Raw genomic sequence first — 18,117 nt, 5'->3', positions numbered from 1 at the left:
CCTCTCCCCATCTCTTCTAGGTGAAAATGCCGGTGGGGCCTGCTTCATCGCAGGACCACAAAGGTCAACCCTTCTGGGGGGCCTTGCAGATCAAGGTGGAAGTGCCCCTGGTTCAAGGGTAGGAACCGGTCACTCCTGAAATTGAAGCCAGGCCAGGTGAGGCTGCTGGTGCAAGCAGGTGTCCTGTTTCTGTGAGGAGGGAGAAGGTTAGGATGGCCGTGCAGACTCTACGATGATGGCAAAGCGGTGCTGAGGCTCCCCACGTAAGAGGAGCCTTACAAAATCAGACCAAAAGCCCATCTAATCCAGCAATCTGTTCCCAGAGTGGCCAACCAGATGCTGCACGGACAGAACCCACAATGGGGCCCAGCCACTGGAGCCCTCTCACACTTGTGATCCCCAAAAGAATGGGGGGAGGAGGAGGGTGCCAGATGCGAAGGAGAGGTGTTGGGTGCCCAAGGAACGTTCTCCCTGCAAGAGAGGGAAAGAGATCAAGGGGAGGGTTGGAGGCAGGCAGGCAGGGGCAGAGGGGACCCTCGGCAGCTTAGCCAGAAGATGGCAAGGTCCTCTTCACCTCCAGAAGGGTCTGAGAAGGAGCAGAAGGAGTGAGGGGTGGAAGCCACAGAGAGGTTTGTAAGGGCTGAGTGGAGAGGCTTCAGGGAAGAAGTGGGAAGATCCAGATGAAGAGGTTAGAAGAATCCATGTGAGAAGTGAACCTTTCTTCCTCTCCTTTCCTCTTCCTTCCATTGCAGAACCCAGGACAGAGGAGTTCATCCCCTCGCCTGATGTGAGTATTTGAGGGAGCAGAAGTGACGGCTGGGTACGAAACCTCTTGGCATGGGAGTTTCCCTTGTGGCCCCTCAAGCCCAAGCCCAGGAAAATGTCCATTTGAGATGTTTTGCCCCCTGGGATGTGGGACCACCCCTTCTGCTGTTCTGCAGTCTTGCAAACCAAAACATTCTTCCCTGATTAACAGCCTGAACTCATCTGGGACGAAAGGTGTTTAGCATGCATTTCCTCCACCTGTACAGAGGCCTGGGCCAGGGGGCAGGATACTGTTCCCTACAACAAAAATGCAGCAGCTCAGGCCATTGTGGTGAGTGAGACACAGGGTGCACAATCCAGTGGGGAGGTGGGATGTGGGTCACGATCTGAGGCAGGGAACCTTGTGGGTCTGGCAGAGGGTTGAACTTTGCAGGCATTGGGAACAGAAATTCCAGCTGTGGGTGAAATCAGCCCCTGAGTGTGGGGCTGGAGCAGCCCTCCTGAATCCACGGGGTACTGACTTTTGTCCTCTGCTCTTTAATCCTTCTCAGTGCATTATCGACAAGTGGGGCATTTTCCCTCACATGCTGCAGATGGCCATGGAGGCAATCTATAATCTCAGGACTGCTGTTGGTGACAGTGAGGGGGAAATTTATTCCCAGGAATTGGGAATTAGGAGTGGAGGTGAGGAGCCAACAGTGAGGCATGATGGGGCAAGGGACCGGGTGCCCTTTAGCTTTTTGGGGCCTGCTCAGCCCTCCTAGTTTCTGTCCCTAGCATGGATGGGGTCAGTTCCTCAGGGGGACGTGGAGGCTTCGAGGACACAGATTCTGGAGATCCCAGCTCGGGGGGCTCTGTCTCAAGAGCCCCAGATGTGATGGGCTTGGGCTGTGGGTCAGGCCTGCTCCTGATTCTGAGATCCCTCGGAGGACTAGCCGTGGAGGCAGAGGGAGCAGACACCAGGCCAGGCCCCAGCGCCCCCCCCATCTCAGTCTGAGTCACAGCCCAGGCTTCTTCCTTTGTGGGTGGACAATATCTCAGCAGACCAAGTTGTAAGACAGGCATGAGGGGGGCTCGGGACTCTCCCAGGGATTCTCCCCAGGTCTTTGGAGAACCCCATCTCGGCCTTTCTCTTCTATCCTGACAACTTCATGAAGCCTCCCTGGCACACGCACCGGAGGTCCAACATTATCAACATGGACTTTATGCCACTTTATCAAATGATCGAACGTGGCGAGGATGACAACCAAGGTAAGTTCTTGGTTGCTTTGGTCATTATTCTTGTGTTTTGACTTCTGTTCAGTTCATCTCCCGAAAGTTTCCCTTATTTTTTTGTTTCTTGCTGATCTGGCAGTGAGACAGTAAGCACGGGGATAATGGGTTGGTTTCACTGCTTTCCAGCTCTGATATACAAGAAACATGACAATTACCAATAAAAACAGTTAAACACAAGTAATTAAAAGATTGAAAAGGCAATTGAAAGGGCAGTACACTCAAAAGAGATCAAAACACAGCAACATCTATGTGTCTGGATAGGCTTCCTGAAATAGGAATGTTATAAGCTGGCGGTGAAAAGGATGCAGCAAAGGGGCCTGCCTGATGTCATTCGGCAGAGTTCCAAAGTGTAGGTAAAAGAACAAATTTTTACAAGTGCGGAATGAGTATTAAGTGACACCTGTAACCTTGCCACTTCCGCAGATCGAAGCTCTTGAGTGGGCATTGAAAGTGAGGTTTGCCTCATTATCTGTTGAGGCGTGCCCACCCAAGATTCCCAGTCTGGCCCTTCTCTCTATTCTGCCACTTTGCTTCAGTGTGACGCTTCCTCTTATCCATTGCTAAAAATTGGTTGTCTGTTTTTTCCCCTTTCCATGTCATCTCCTGCCCTGAATCTATGGATCCACCTCGATGAAAATGGCCTTCACCATCAGGACCTCAAAGAACTTTTTAATTTAATGTTGAAGGGCCTGCTATCAGAGGCCCCAACCCTGGCAACCCTCTCCTGCATCTTTCAAGTAAGTGTGCTATGCGCTGGGGGTAGGTTTCATTTAAGCAGAGCCTGGCAGGGAGGTCTCAACCCTCACCACCCCGGGGGCACACGTTTGTCAGCCCAGGCACCCACCAGGCACCCCTCAGGCCCTTCCCCTCTTGGCAGGCAAGCTGTACATCCTGCCACACCATCCCACATGTCTGGCAACATGCTGCAGAGTAGCCTTATGCATGATGTACAACTCCAGCCATCAAAGTTTAGCTTAGTTTAGTTGATTGCATTTAAACCCCAGCTTTCCTCCAAGGAGCTGAAGGTGGCGTATGCCATTCTGTCCCTCTCCATTTTGTCCTCACAACAATCCTGTGAGGTAGGTTAGTCTGAAAGAGACAGTGACTGGCCCAGACATTTTATGCTTCAATTCATGGTGCACAGTAGCTGTTAACTGCCAGTATGCCGGTTAATTAGGTAAAAGACTGCCACCCACTAGCCACTTTACAACTGTGGACAGACAGCAAAAGAGGACACCAGCCAGCCAGTGCTGGAAATACTGATTGGAGTTTGGTATATATTGCAGCGCGGAACGCAGGAATGAAGAGTCTGGTAAGACTGTTGGTTGAAAGAATAAAGAAGCTTAAGGTTTATTACTCCTGGAAGATAAAGACATTCTGAGTATAGACATACATGTGGCCATTATGGAGTCATGAGGTTAGCACTCACACACACTAAAAAGAAGGAAGTAAAGCCTGAGAAGAACAATATATACATCAACAGTTACTAAAGAAGGAATCAGCAAGGGAAGAATGGTCTTTCCGTCTATTCCCCCCCCCATAGTTCAGGGTACTTATTACAAGTGTTGGAGCTTTAGTCCCAGCAATGGTGGGCTGTGCGGTATGAAAATAAAAAAAGACACTGCTCAGACTACTTTCCACGATAAGCTTCATTTCCAAGTACCTTTTCTACTCAACAGATACTCAGTCCAAACTATTTCCGGACACCCATCCAGTTTGACTTCCAAGGAAAGAGCGTCCACAGGCTCCTTGCCCAGCTTCTTCAACACCTGCCCTGCTGTTATAGTTAAGAGTTCTATTATTAATGCTTAATTTGGGCACCTTCCCTGGCACAGGGGCTGGATTGTGCTAGGGAAGAAAGAGCCACCATTACTGTCTGTCTTCTGGCACTCTCCTAAAAGGGGGAAATAACTCATCTAATCTCCAGATAGCATTGTCTCTAGAATCAGCTGGGACAGGGCTGCTCGCTGGCTAGATCTGCATGGGAATTGCCCTGATGGGCCCATCCTTGGGGATATATAGGGGGTAGGAGAGGTCAACAGAGTACATTTTCAAGGGGAATTGGTTTAGCAGAGCCTCTACCTCATCAGCAATTGAAGTGGGTTATAGCTATGCAATTACCATGCCCGGTCTCTGCCCTGGAACTGCCAAACTCTTCCGATGTTTACTTACAACCATTTGCTACTTTGATTCCTCCCAGCTGTGGAATTAATTTCTCTTTGTTCCAGGCACAACCTAGAAGCTACTTGTAGCGCAACAAGGGTCTGGTCAGTTGTGGCTCAGCAGTCAACTTGATGGTCTGCCTTCCCCTGCTCTTTCAGTTGCTTCCATCATCACCAATTTGCAGACATTTTCTTTCACCGCTTCTGAAGTGTTGGAACCAGTTACATTGCCAGTATGCAAAGCACAATTTATTATGTGCAAAGTGTAAGTTACATGATTGGACTAGATTTTAATTGTATTTGTTTATTTTTGTATTATATTTTATGATACTACTGTACACTGCCTTCAAATATCTGCATAACAGGCGGTACATAAATATCTTAATAAATAAATTCATAAATAAATGAGCTTAATGTACCATGTTCGCATTTTATGGGTGTGTGTGTGTCTTATTGGTGGGCTGGATGAGGGCCAATAAACTGAGCCTAAATCCTGGCAAGATGGAGACACTGGGGATTGGTGGTTCCCGAGTTCAGAATTGGTCAATTGACTACTTTAGATGGGATTGTACTCCCTCTGAAAGAGCAGGTTTGTAGCCTGGGGATGTTCCTGGATTCATCTTTGTCACTAGAGGCCCAGGTGACATCAGTGACTAGGAGCTTTTTACCAGCCCATCCACTGCTGTCTATGCACTGGTAAACTGGATTACTGTAATGTGCTCTACGTGGTGCTGCCCTTGAGGTTGGTCCAGAAGCTGCAGCTGGTGCAAAATGCAGTGGCACAACTGCTCACTGGGGCAGGGTATCACTAACATGTTACTCCTCTGCTGAAAGAATTGAATAGCTGCCCCTTAGCTACCAGGCCATGTTCAAGGTTCTATACAGCTTGGGATCAGGATACCTGAAAGACCGTCTTATCCCTTACATACCCAGTCGATCACTGAACTCTGCAGGTGAGGGCCTCCTGTAGATATCATCTTATCAGGAGGTCCATTCTGCACAACGTAAGAAATGGACCTTTAGTGTTGTAGCATTGACACTTTGGAATTCCCTCCCCTTAAATATTATACAGGCACCATGTTGCAACAGCTAAGGTCTTCTTAACAGGAAAAATGGTTCTTGGAAGCTTGACTTCTTTAACTCTGATTATATTTATTAATTGACACACTTGACTTACAACAACACTAAACTCTGCTTCTACAAACTGTGAGGAAAAGGAAGGGAATAAAAGAGAAAAAAGGCGGGAAAACTAGTTGCTTTCACTTCTCATAATATTCAATAGGGGTTACATAAAAAGATATCCCTTTAGGCCTCTCTATGTGTTACACCCAAACCATTCCCCTTAAAGAGACAACAGTTTCAATATCCTCCGGCCTGATGAACTTCATGCAAGTTCATCTTCTTAAACATCCAATGGATATAATAATTGAATTGGTCTTCTCAGAGCTGCTCCTTTAAAGGTCTTCGCATTGTCAGAGTAAATAACCTTACACAGTCCACGCCGAGCAACAAATCTCAAAGCCAATAGAAAGCTCTTTGTGCCTTGATCTGAGACAAGTTCCAAATGAATTGCTCTGGTCCCAGCACATGTAAAAAGTGCAATGTATGCCTTTTGTGGTGAATTCTTTGTCTTTGCATATAAAGGTCCTGTAAAGTCTACTCCAGTCACCTCAAACGATGGTGCTTCTAGGATTCTGTCCTTTGGTAATGGAGCAGCCACTTCTTTTCCTGGTTGTGCTCGATGCCCCTTGCACACATTACATTTCTGAATCATTGTTTTTATTAACTGTCTACCCTTTATAATCCAGAAATTTTCTCTGATTTGTGTAAGTGTGTCTCTCAATCCAGCATGCATTAATCTTTCATGCTGATACGGTAGCTGGAGCTCTGTGAATTTATGCCTTAGTGGTAGTATCCATGGATGTTGCTGTTCCAAAGTGAGATTTGATTTCTGTAGTCTTCCACCTATACACATCAAGCCATCCTTGTGAGAATGGATTGAACTCTACCAGCCTTGAGTCTCTTCTTATGGGAATACCTTTTGTCAGCTATTTTAATTCTGCTGCAAAGCTTATGCCTGAGTTCTCCCAATCCAGTATCTTTCAGCTCTGAATATCTCTTCAGCAATCAGAGGACCTCTCTGTGTTGTGGATTTCGGAGGTTGTATATAAAACGCTGTATCCATGCAGTTAGTCAAAGTACCCTTTTAAACTGACTGTATTTCTAGTGCTAGGACAGGGGGTGGCATGTCCTCAGAGTTGCAGCTGCATCTGAAGACTTGCTTTGAGATCTGGATCTCCTTTTATGGAACGTTCTTCTGACAATGTGCACTGTGGCCATTCATCTTCAGACAGTGATAACCAGTAGGGCCCCTTCCACCAAAGGTGACATTTTCTGAGGTCCTCAATATGTTGCCCTCTGGTAGGGAGATCAGCTGGATTCTCATCTTCTGCACAATGGGACCAACTTAGAGGATCAGTTAAACCTTGAATCTCAGTCACTCAATTGGCTACAAAAGGCTTCCACTGCCTTGCAGTGCTACGAATCCAGTGGAGGGTGATCACTGAATCAGTCCACATGTAGACTTCTACACCTTCCATTTTTAGCACAGTTTTCAAGTAATTCACCAGTCTTGCTCCAATCAATGCTCCCATTAATTCAAGTCGTGGAAGAGTCACTCTTTTTGTGGAGCTACTCTTGATTTGGAAGTTATCAAACTCACAGCTGTCTCCATTTTCTGTTACATACCGGAGGTAAACTACTGCACTGTATGCCCTTTTGCTGGCATCACAAAATGTACGCAGCTGTACTTTTGATAGTGCACTCAAAGTACCCTGAAAATACCATATTTGAATGCCTAGTTCTTGCAAATGTGGTAGCTCAAGACACCGTTGGTTCCACTTGAGGGTTAGATCATTAGGTAATTCTTCATCCCATTCAAGACCTTGTTCCCACAGTTCTTGGAACAAACATTTCACTCTGATAACAAAGGGTGACAAGAATCCAGTTAGATCATATATATGTGCTGTTGCTTGTAGCACAAAACGTTTGGTATTTCTTCTACTTATCATGAATTCTAGCAGGTTATGAATCTCAAATATGAACTCATCTGCCTCAGTCTTCCAGGTCAGACCCAAGACCTTTAATGATGAAAGTCCTAAAGTTTGTTCTTCCAATTCTACATTGGGTTCATTCTCCTTGTTCTGCCAGGATGTTTGCAGTTCCTTAGAATTGGTATTCCACTTCCGGAGGTCCATTCCTGCAGTTGAAAGCAATTCTCTGGCCTTCATGGCAATACTAGCAGCTTTCTCTGTGCTGTTAGCTCCGGCTATGAAGTCATCAACATACAGGCATTCATGAAGCATCTGGCAGATATCTGGATGTTCCTTCTGATATTGTTTTAAATTATGTCTTATGGTAGTAGCAAGCAAAAAGGGGCTGGGGGATGCACCAAGTAACACTTGTGTCATTCTTAGGATTTTTAGTTCTGGTTCTTGAAGTTTGGAGGTTCGTTCATCCACAAAAATCTTACCGCATCTCGATCCTCACTTGCTACTGATATCTGAAGAAAAGCCTTTGCAATGTCTGCAGTGAAAGCTACCTTGTATTGGCAGAACCTGATTAGAATGCCAAACAAATCTGGGTTCAGATTGGGTCCAGTTAGTAAACAATCATTAAGTGAAGGACACCCCCTTTCATGGGATGAGGCATCAAACACTACTCTCAGTTTTGTAGTAACCTTATCCTCCCGGATGACTACATGATGAGGAAGATAGTAGACCACCTTGCCCGTCTCAAGTGCAGAACTATGGGTGACTTCTTCCGCTATGCCCTTCTGAAGGTGCTGTTCAGTGACATTGCTGTACCTCTTAAAGAGCTGCGCATCAGTTCTGAACTTCCCAGCTAACCGTTTGAATCTTCTCTTGGCTACAAGGAAGTTGTCTGGTAAGTCAGGCTGATCTGTCTTCCAGGGTAGTTTTACTTCGTATCTTCCTTCCTTGTATTTTATGGAAGTTTCAAACCTTTGGAGCATCTCTTTGTCACTCTTCGTCTTCCCCTCCACCTCTTCCATTATGCCAATTGATTCTAGTTCCCAGAAGGCTCTCAGCTGTTTGGAGATTCTTCCTCTGCTATGACCTTCAGTACTCTGGCCTCTGTGGTACTGGTGCCTATGAAGGTTGTAGTGGGACCCTGAACGGCCCATCCAAATATAGTCTCAAGTGCCACCAGTTCATTTTCAAGTCGTTCCATTTGGCCTGTCACTGCCTTCCAGTAAAAATCTCCTCCAATCAGCACTTCTAGCTCTGGCCCCTGGTCTTCTTTGGGAGAGATTGCATCTGCCAGCTGGAGGCCTCTTGTTTCTAATTCTTGGTGCAGGCCATCTCCTGGGACCCTTACCATGGCTCTGCATACTTGTGGTGTTTCCAGGGCCTCCAGTTCAATCTTTTCTCTTTTCCCGCAGAGGCCTTGCAAGGTGACCTTAACTCTCCGTCTTTTGGTAGTCACTGGTGTCTTTACCCCAAACGAGTGGATAGTTAGGGTCTCTTCCCCTACTACTGGGAGCTTTAGTGCCTTGGAGATGTCTTCTTGTATAAATGTTCTTTGGCTTCTTCCATCTAGTAGACAGCGCACAGTTTTCTTCCCCGCAGTCCATTTGGTTATAGCTTGTACAGTTTGCAGTAATACTGTGTTCAGTGACTTTAAGTGCACTGGAAATGGAGCTATTGATGACATAACAGTGTCATCAGGAGTTGTCTTGTTGGTGGGGTTCTGCTTTGCTTCTTGAGAACAAATGGACTTATGATGGCATTTTCCACAACTAGAGCAAACAATTTCCTTTGCCTTGCAGAATTTGGCCATGTGTCTTGCCCCCAGACATATGAAGCATCGGCCTTGTTTCTTTAGCTTCTCCTTTCTTTCTATAAGTGTCAGAGCTGAACAGTCAGCTGCCCTGTGGTCAGGAGCACTGCAGAATATGCAGGCTGCTTCTGGAGTTATTGTATTCAGTGCTACAGCAGATGGTGCAGAGACCAATCCTTTCTTCTGTTCTGGATAATGTCATACTGGCTTCTGGCTATACTTGATGGGAGTATCACTCTCCTGTGGTTCAGCTGCAATATTAGTCAGAACTGAGGTAAGCTCTCGACTCTCAGTTTCCTTTTGTAGGAACTTCAGGAATTCTGGTACCTTCCATTCATCACTATTATCCCTACTGCGGCTGAACTCCAGTGCTATATCTTCAGGAATTAATTTCGTCAGTATAGGAAACAATAGACTCCTATAGGTATCAGAGAAAACCCCTATGGACTCCAAAGTGCGTACTTGAGTCTCACAGGCATCATAGAGGTGGTGTAAAGCCAAGATGTCAGTCGACCTTTTTACTGGGTTCAGGCTTAGCAGTTTGTTCATGTGGGCATTAATAATCAAATCCTTGCGCCCAAATCTTTCCCTCAGAATTTTCACAGCTGCATCATAATTTGCCTCGGATAGCGGCATACCAGCAATTGCCCTGGCTGCTGCCCCACCTAGGAAAGATTTTAGGTAATGAAACTTGTCTACCTTTGTCAGCCTGGTGTTCTTGTGAATGGAGGTTTCATATTGGCTCCAAAATCCCTGCCAGCAGCTAATGTCTCCATAAAATCTTTCAATCATCAGTTTGGGGAGCTTGACCATCAGTGGCTGTGGATCTGCCCTTGTTGCTGAAGAGGGACTTCTTGCCTCTTCAGTGTTAATTGCTCGCATTGCATGAGTTTTCCCAGCCATAATGCGGTCCTTATAGCCCTGTGCTGTTTCCACCTCTTTCTCTAATTCATCTAGATCAGTTATCCCTGCTTCTATGTCTTGGTCAAGCCCATTTAGAACCTCTTCCTTTGCTGTGAGCTGATTTAAGCTTTCCTCAAGCAGAGCCACATCTACATCAGTTTTCTGTAGTTCACATTCTATCTTTTGTAACAGTTTTGTTGTCAGTGTTGTAGTTACAGCCCCCTTGTGCCTTTGCCTTTCCAAAGCCTCAGCCATGTCCCCTTGTTCTTTCTGACCTAACTGTCTTCTCTTTTTATCTTTCCTTCCTGGGTTTTGGCACCAAAATTGTTGCAACAACTCAGGTCTTCTTAACAGGAAAAATGGTTCTTGGAAGCTTGACTTCTTTAACTCTGATTATATTTATTAATTGACACACACGGCTTACAACAACACTAAACTCTGCTTCTACAAACTGTGAAGAAAAGGAAGGGAATAAGAGAGAAAAAAGGCGGGAAAACTAGTTGCTTTCACTTCTCATAATATTCAATAGGAGTTACATAAAAAGATATCCCTTTAGGCCTCTCTATGTGTTACACCCAAACCGTTCCCCTTAAAGAGACAACAAACAGCTTCAACACACCAACTCTGTTATCTTTTCTGTGACTATTGAAGACCTTTTCTTTCAACAAGACTTTTAAATAGAGACCTTATCCCGTTCTGCGTATGTGTTGGAATTGCTTCTTAATATGTTTTTAAAGATGTTGTTTAAAGCTGTTTTGATACGTTTTGTTTTCAAGATGTTTTAGAGTTCTTTTAGTGTTTTTGTTTGCTGCCCTGGGCTCTTTCTGAGAGGAAGGCAGGATATAAATTTAATAAATAATAATAAATGGGAGGAAGGCCAGATAATAATAATAATAATAATAATAATAATAATAATAATAATAATAATAATAATAATAATAATAATAATAATAATAAAATCGACTTCTCCAATTCTCCAAAGTGGCCTGTTTAATCCCAGCCTGAATTTTGTTAAAAGTTTTCTTAGGCAATTTAAGAACATAAGAACATAAGAACATAATAAGAGCCTGCTGGATCAGGCCAGTGGCCCATCTAGTCCAGCATCCTGTTCTCACAGTGGCCTACCAGGTGCCTGGGGGAAGCCTGCAAGCAGGAAGAGCTCTTCCTGCCCTCCAATCAAGTCTTTTTTACAAGATTTGTAGACTGCTTTTTTCTATACTTTCTGCAAAAACAAGACCAGGAGCAGTCTGCAGTACAGATCATGAACTGGTCATATCGAAAATCAGAGTAAAGCTAAAGAAAAACAACAAAACAATCATAATGCCAAAATACAATTTAAATAACATCCCAGAAGCATATAAAGATCAAATAAGGAAAAGGGTTGAGGCTTTAAACTTAGTTGACAGAGAACCAGAAGAACTATGGAATGAAGTCAGAGACGTTATCAGGGAAGAATGCAAAAAGACAATACCTCTAGTTAAAAAGAGAGAAAGACCTCAATGCATGACTGACGAAACTCTTAAAATGGTTAAAGAGAGAAGGAAAGCAAAAGCAAAAGGAGATAGAAACACCGTCAGAACCCTAAATGCAACAATACAGTGACTAGTACGTAGGGACAAGGAGAACTATTACAATAGTTACTGTATAGAAATAGAAGAGGACAACAAAAAGGGTAGAACAAGAGCCCTGTTGCACAAGATTAGAGCAATGAAAGGGAAATGTAAACCACGAGTAGGGATGTTGAATAATCAACAGGGGAACACACTAACTGACTGAGATGAAATAAAAGGAAGATGGAAGCAATACACTGAAGAACTCTATAAAAGAGATGTCAGGATGACAGATTCATTCATGGAGGAATCGTATGATGAAGAACCAGAAATTTTAGAATGTGAGGTGAAAGCTACTCTTAAAATACTTGGAAGGAACAAATCACCAGGAATAGATGGCATACCAATAGAGTTGCTACAAGTTACTGAGACTGAATCTGTCCAAAGTTTGACAAAAATCTGTCAAGAAATATGGAAAACTAAACAATGGCCCACAGACTGGAAGCATTCAATATACATCCCAATTCCAAAGAAAGGGGATCCCAGGGAATGCAGTGATTATCGAACTATTGCCTTAATATCCCATGTAAATAAAGTAATGCTCAAGATTCTACAACAAAGGCTCTTACCATATATGGAGCGAGAAATGCCAGATATTCAAGCTGGATTTAGAAAAGGAAGAGGTACAAGAGATCATATTGCAAACATAAATTGGATAATGGAACAAAGCAAGGAATTTAGAAGGAAATCAACTTATGCTTTATATCTATAAATATTACAGCAAAGCCTTTGATTGTGTAGATCATGAAAAACTATGGAATGCCTTAAAAGAAATGGGGGTGCCACACCATCTGATTGTTCTGATGCGCAACCTATACTCTGGACAAGAGGCTACTGTAAGGGCAGAATATGGAGAAACCAATTGGAGTGTATTTTATCACCCTATTTGTTTAATCAATATGCAGAACTTATCATATGGAAAGTAGGATTGGACCAAGATGAAGGAGGGTGTGAAAACTGGAGGGAGAAATATCAATAATTTAAGATATGCATATGATACCGTACTACTAGCAGAAACCAGTAATGATTTGAAATGAATGCTGATGAAAGTAAAAGAGGAAAGCAGGACTACAGCTGAACGTCAAGACTAAAGTAATGACAAGAGAAGATTTATGTAACTTTAAAGCTGACAATGAGGACATTGAACTTGTCAAGGATTCTCAATACCTTGGCACTGTCATTAACCAAAATGGAGACAACAGTCAAGAAATCAGAAGAAGGCTAGGATTGGGGAGGGCAGCTATGAGAGAACCAGAAAAGGTCCTCAAATGCAAAGATGTATTGTTACGACACGTGTTCTTGGGAACCTGAGTGTGTGAACTTGCCACCCACATGTCCCATGAAACACACCTCCTTGAGAGCAGGGGAATCTTTGGCTAGGGATAAAACAAGCACTCTGCCCTGAAATGTGCTTAAATGGTGCGTGTATAACCCAAGAAACACAGGTCCAAACCAGACTAAGGCAAAGCTTTCTTTTATTGAGAGAAAAGAGCAGACTACCATCACAAAATTACTGGGTGTGTGGCAGCATTAATAATTAATATCCTAACCCATTCATGACTTAAAACTAAAGAGATTAAAGGGCCCTATTACTCTAAAGAGTGACAGGTAGGAGAGATTACCTATCCTAGGCCCCCAAGTGGGCAGTTGAATATAGTGATGTGTAAGAGCTCTGACCTGAAGTCAGGAAGGAATCTGTTTGCCGCAAGGTTTGGGCTGAGGCTCATACTCCCTTCCTGGTTCCAGTCCTGCACTGAGAGCGTTGTTCCATGTGTTGGAGCTCGGATCGCCATTCGCCCCCCTTCTCCTAGATTCAAGCCTCTTTTTTAAAGCCTTTTTCTCTCCCACCCCCCTGCAAAGGAGGGGTCTGGGTATGAGGCGGTTTTGTGTGTGTGTTTTCTAGCTGACACTGAGAAACTCACGCTATTTTCTAATGCTTGCTTGAACAATGGAATTATTCTGCTAGGCGTGAGGGAAACATGCCAAGGAGAAGATAACATTTATTCCAGTTTCTCTTAGTTATTTTTGTTGCTTCCAAAATGGCCTTGTTGTCCTTCACACAATACCTCAGGAATGCATAGCCAGCCATACAAAAGGGGGATAGGGGGGAGTTATAGTTCCGGGCCTTGCACCTTGTAACAGTATCACTGAACACCAAAGTCAGGATCATTCAGACCATGGTTTTCCCGATCTCTATGTATGGATGTGAAAGTTGGACAGTGAAAAAAGCAGATAAGAGAAAAATCAACTCATGTGAAATGTGGTGTTGGAGGAGAGCTTTGCGGATACCATGGAGGGCAAAAAAGACAAATAATTGGGTGTTAGAACAAATTAAACCAGAACTATCACTGGAAGCTAAAATGATGAAACTGAGGTTATCATACTTTGGACACATCATGAGAAGAGACAATAATGCTGGGAAAAACAGAAGGGAGTAGAAAAAGAGGAAGGCCAAACAAGAGATGGATTGACTCCATAAAGGAAGCCACGGATCTGAACTTACAAGATCTGAACAAGGTGGTTCATGACAGATGCTCTTGAAGGTCGCTGATTCATAGGGTCACCATAAGTCATGTGATGTAATCACATCAGCTGAGATCAAGACTGAGTTAGTTTCATATTCAGTTGTAGGGATGTATTTACTAAAAAATGATATATTCACCTCCAGATTGCTTGAGCATCTGGCTTCTCCCTGGCCCGTGCCATACCTGGATAAATATATGCCTGAAAAGTGGCTCAGTAGTGAAGACTAGTAGCTTTAAGAGCTAAAATGATCCAGACAATCCCCAAGAAACTTCCTCTCACAAAGATCCTGACAGCCAAGAGCAGAAATGGAAGGAACCTCTGGGGTTCAAGATCTACACACATGGAAGGTGTAGCCAGCATGGCCAAAGGCCTGGAGTGATGGGAGTTGTAATTTAGCAACATCTGAAGGGCCAAACGTTCTCCACACCTGTCCGGCTGCACATAAATGCTTTCTATATAGAAATTGCAGGATGTGTGAAGCTGCCGTCTGATGTTCACCCTGTTCCCAATGGAGAGGTGCTTTTGCTACTAAAATAAAATGAAGACACATCACTAGAGGGCGATGGAGTCCACATCATCGTCGCTTACTGTGCATCTGGATTTACAATTAGCAGTACACCCCTATACAAGTCTATTCAGAATTAAATGTCATTGAGTTCAACAGAGTTCAATAGAGCTTACTCCCAAGTAACTCTGTGTGTGTGTGTGTGTGTGTGTGTGTGTGTGTGTGTGTGTGATTGCCACCTGCGGCTAATCTCTCCCTGCCTTCTCTAGAGTATGAAATTATTACTTGAGAGCCGTTGGATTTAGGACTAGTATGCATGGTTGAACTGAAGAAAAATTAAGAGCTGAAATGATATTATTAATTTTTAAAGAGAGGAGGAAATAAAATTAAACGTTTAAATCTATAGCTTTTATTGGCATATCTAGAAAAAAAAGAAAATAAATCTTTAGAATTCTACCCAGATGCCAAGGCTTAGAAAATGATGTGCTGGTTTCTCGAACTGCCTGAGAGAAACTGTGATCCCTTGCTTGAAAGTCTTCAGAATTTTTTTATCATGCTGGTTTTTTTCAATTATTATGCAATAAAACAAATTTGAAGCATATTCACATTTGAAAATGAATCTGAGGCTGAAATGCTAGGCACTTGGACACAAATGCTGTTCCATTAAACATTACTTCTGAGTCCCTCAAGGATCGGTATTGGGACCTGTACTTTTCAACTTGTTCATTAATGACCTAGAATTAGGAGTGAGCAGTGAAGTGGCCAAGTTTGCTGACGACACTAAATTGTTCAGGGTTGTTAAAACAAAAAGGGATTGCGAAGAGCTCCAAAAAGACCTCTCCAAACTGAGTGAATGGGCGGATAAATGGCAAATGCAATTCAATATAAACAAGTGTAAAATTATGCATATTGGAGCAAAAAATCTGAATTTCACATATACGCTCATGGGGTCTGAACTGGCGGTGTCCGACCAGGAGAGAGACCTCGGGGTTGTAGTGGACAGCACGATGAAAATGTCGACCCAGTGTGCGGCAGCTGTGAAAAAGGCAAATTCCATGCTAGGGATAATTAGGAAAGGTATTGAAAATAAAACAGCCGATATCATAATGCCGTTGTATAAATCTATGGTGTGGCCGCATTTGGAATACTGTGTACAGTTCTGGTCGCCTCATCTCAAAAAGGATATTATAGAGTTGGAAAAGGTTCAGAAGAGGGCAACCAGAATGATCAAGGGGATGGAGCGACTCCCTTACGAGGAAAGGTTGCAGCATTTGGGGCTCTTTAGTTTAGAGAAAAGGCGGGTCAGAGGAGACATGATAGAAGTGTTTAAAATTATGCATGGCATTGAGAAAGTGGATAGAGAAAAGTTCTTCTCCCTCTCTCATAATACTAGAACTCGTGGACATTCAAAGAAGCTGAATGTTGGAAGATTCAGGACAGACAAAAGGAAGTACTTCTTTACTCAGCGCATAGTTAAACTATGGAATTTGCTCCCACAAGACGCAGTAATGGCCACCAGCTTGGATGGCTTTAAAAGAAGATTAGACAAATTCATGGAGGACAGGGCTATCAATGGCTACTAGCCGTGATGGCTGTGCTGTGCCACCCTAGTCAGAGGCAGCATGCTTCTGAAAACCAGTTGCCGGAAGCCTCAGGAGGGGAGAGTGTTCTTGCACTCGGGTCCTGCTTGCGGGCTTCCCCCAGGCACCTGGTTTGCCACTGTGAGAACAGGATGCTGGACTAGATGGGCCACTGGCCTGATCCAGCAGGCTCTTCTTATGTTCTTATGAGTAAACAATATGCTTAAATGCACACTTCAAGTCCATTTAAATATTTTAACTGATGCACTTAAGTAAAATGTTTTCTTTAAAACTATTTTTGTAATAAAAAAACCCAAATAGGATCTTCTTGTATGTCCTCTTTTAAAATGAGGACATTAACTCAAGAATCAGAGTATTTTTTTTTAATCAGGATGTAATTTTATAGGTTTGATTTAGATGCAAATGTCACTTATAGCAGGTTTCCACCAGACTGCAGCTAGTTTTGAATGGCAAAGATAAGACCAGCAAAAAGCTGGGGTTCCTCCTGTTCCCTTTCCGGCACCAGGACTGGCAGGTGCAGTGCCAGCAGGACACCCCAGTGGCACCACCTTTGATGTCAACGCATTGATGTAAGAACTAGTAGACATTGTCAAAACATTAGGAAGTGCTGATTGTTATTTCATTGTTATTGAAAGATGTTGCTGCTGCTTTTCAAACAATGTTAATATTTTGTTATTTAAATTTTTGTAAACTGTATTGTTCTTTTCTGATGTGTATTTTGTATTTGAGTTTATTATTTGTGAGCCGCCTTGAGGACCGTTTTGGCCATAAGGCAGCATAGAAATAAACCGTAACATAACATAATATGTCTAGCGTGTCCTTGGCACTGTGGGGACTCTGGCTCTTGTAGAAAATCTCTGTGAAAGAAAGGACTTGGAGGGCTGAAAAGGTCACCTGGGTTGGTGTCTTTCTTCTTCCTTTTGCTCGGAAAACATGTTCTTATGCTTATGCAGGCCAGCTCCAGACACTCTTGGATGCAGCGGTGTCACTAGCGGGAGTGCAGGGGGGGGTGCGGCTCTGGGTGTCACCCCCCTCATGGTGTCACCCAGGTGTGATCCGCACCCCCCGCACCCCAGTAGTGATGCCCCTGCTTGGATGAGACCGATTATCTGGATCCATTTCAGTTGGGTTTCAGGCCTGGTTTTGGCATGGAAACAGCTTTGGTCGCCCTGTATGATGACCTCTGTCAGGAGAGATACAAGGGGAGTGTGACTCTGTTGATTCTCCTTGATCTCTCAGCTGCTTTCAATACCATCGACCATAGTATTCTTCTGGGAAGACTGGCTGAGTTGGGAGTGGGAGGGACTGCGTTGCAGTGGTTCCACTCCTACTTGGTGGGTCTCCTCCAGAAGGTGGTGCTTGGGGAACATTGCTCGGCACCCTGGACTCTCCAGTATGGGGTTCCACAGGTGTCAGTTCTGTCCCCCATGCTGTTCAACATCTACATGAAACCATTGGGTGCGATCATCTGGAGCTTTGGAGTGTGTTGCCATCAGTATGCTGATGACACACAGCTCTATTTCTCCTTTTCATCTTCTTCAGGTGAGGCTGTCAATGTGCTGAACCGGTGCCTGGCTGCGACAATGGACTGGATGAGGGCTAAATAAACTGAGGCTCAATCCAGACAAGACTGAGATGCTGCTAGTGGGTGGTTCTTCTGACCAGATGGTGGATGTCCAACCTGTCCTGGATGGGGTTGCACTCCCCCTGAAGGAGCAGGTTCATAGCTTGGGCATTTTCCTAGAACCATCTCTGTCACTTGAGGCTCAGGTGGCATGGAGTGCCTTCTACCAAGTTCAGTTGGAGGCCCAGCTACGTCCCTATCTGGACAGGGATAACCTGGCTTCAGTTGTCCATGTTCTGGTAACCTCCAAGTTAGATTACTGCAATGCACTCTATGTGGGGCTGCC

Source organism: Rhineura floridana, chromosome 16, assembly GCF_030035675.1.
Source record: "Rhineura floridana isolate rRhiFlo1 chromosome 16, rRhiFlo1.hap2, whole genome shotgun sequence".
NCBI lineage: Eukaryota > Metazoa > Chordata > Lepidosauria > Squamata > Rhineuridae > Rhineura > Rhineura floridana.
Note: the sequence above shows the minus strand (reverse complement) of the source record.